At 42.3% G+C, this 1,592-nt stretch overlaps 2 protein-coding genes across 4 annotated transcripts in view; both read left to right on the top strand.

Moving 5' to 3' along the window:
• The window catches only part of ITGB1BP1 (integrin subunit beta 1 binding protein 1), a 488,766-nt gene that overhangs the window by 385,822 nt on the left and 101,352 nt on the right, over nt 1–1,592 (top strand). The window lies entirely within an intron of this gene.
• Nucleotides 1–1,592, top strand: part of LOC140328169 (kinase D-interacting substrate of 220 kDa-like) — a 56,420-nt gene that overhangs the window by 44,412 nt on the left and 10,416 nt on the right. The gene's annotated exons all lie outside the window — the stretch shown is intronic.

Here is a 1,592-nt window from a genome sequence, read left to right on the forward strand (position 1 = left end):
ATGTGCAATGGCAAGGACCATTGTCCTCTGTTTGAATGCAGTGCTGTCCTTTATATAATCATAACCTTGTTCAACCAAGAAATTGTTTCAAGCCAGGTGGGAAGAAATTGTAAGCTGGTGGCAGCTCCTTTATTGTGACACAACTATTAAGTAACCACCCAAAACAGCAGGTGGTTACTGAAAAGTGCTGGGTGGTGCGCCCGGCTAAAAGGTTAAGCTTGTCGTTTGGAGAGCTCTAGGTGCAAGATGGTGTATCAGACCCCTGCAGAGATACCACTTCTACTCAGATAAAATTGTTGAACAGCATGATGACAGGGGACATGCTTTTCTACTCAGGCTTTAGATAAAATTAACAAACTGTAGGGCCATCAAATCAATGTGCCTGCAATGGCCAACCCAACCAAATTCACCTGAATGTATTTAGTGGCTTTTTCATTTCATCTGGATTCTACTATATGAACTTGAAGTGGATTCAGCTTGTGCAGTAACTCTGCAAGCTTGTGTATGCAGTGCAGCCTGAGATGTTCATGGAGTTGGCAAAGACGTCTTCCTATGATGATCTTTAGGACGTAATAAACCGTGCTTGATCTGCTAAACATTGTGGTGTGTGTTGAAGGACACAGCATTGTATGTTGGGTATATGTCTTTTGCATAGTAAGTGAAAGGTTACTCCTCCAATATTTTTGGAGTTCTGCTTTAAGACCTTCCAGAAAGGCACTGGACTTTTCTTATTCATTTCTAAAAATACGATTGTTGATTTCCAGCAACCCTTCAGTTTTCCCACATACTACAGTTCCATCTGAAACTTTACGTCTGCAAAGGAACTTCAATGTCTTGCTAGCTGTAATGGTTTTCTAAAACTCCTAAGCTCTGACCGATGAAACTTGTGTTAACATGCACATGGGGCCTAGACAAACTTTTCTGCTCAGCCAATAACCTGTTTTTATTTTCACGTAAGTCGACTTAGCTGTTTATTTGGGAGAAAACAAATGTGTGTCAGCCAGCATGTAACGGTCATGAAATCTGCTTGGTCTTACATTCCTGGTCGCCTAAAGCCTGTTTCCACATTGAACGGGAACATAACAGCTTCTCTCTAATGCCAGGATAACCCTCTTACTGCAGTCATTTGAAGCAAAACTGCAGCTGACACTGTGCCCGAGCAGCTTACTGCCCTCTCTGGGCTTGTTCTGTGGTTGGGATTATACTGGCAAAAAATGAAGTACACAAATAACTGGAAAATGCCATTGAAAAGCAGGGTGGACGTTCACCCTGGATGCCCACTGTGTTTGTGAAGCTGAAACTTCTAGTAACACATACCACACACATTACATGACATCCAGAACTATTGGAGAAAACATTCAGGTGTGAATGATGTGACTCCTTAAGAGTTTTAACACCTGGAATCTTCTTTTGTGATTCTCTGTTACTCCCAACAGTTTTGTCTAAGGCTACGTACACAAGTCAGATTATTCTCATCCAATAACCGCCTAAGGGCTGATATCAAATGAGAATCTGGCATGTGTACAGTGCTCGTTCTGGCCGATCCAGTAACAACGAACGATCGTAATGCACGTGAAGGGGAGAGAGTGCAG

Source organism: Pyxicephalus adspersus, chromosome 4 (assembly GCF_032062135.1).
Source record: "Pyxicephalus adspersus chromosome 4, UCB_Pads_2.0, whole genome shotgun sequence".
In the NCBI taxonomy this organism is placed as follows: domain Eukaryota; kingdom Metazoa; phylum Chordata; class Amphibia; order Anura; family Pyxicephalidae; genus Pyxicephalus; species Pyxicephalus adspersus.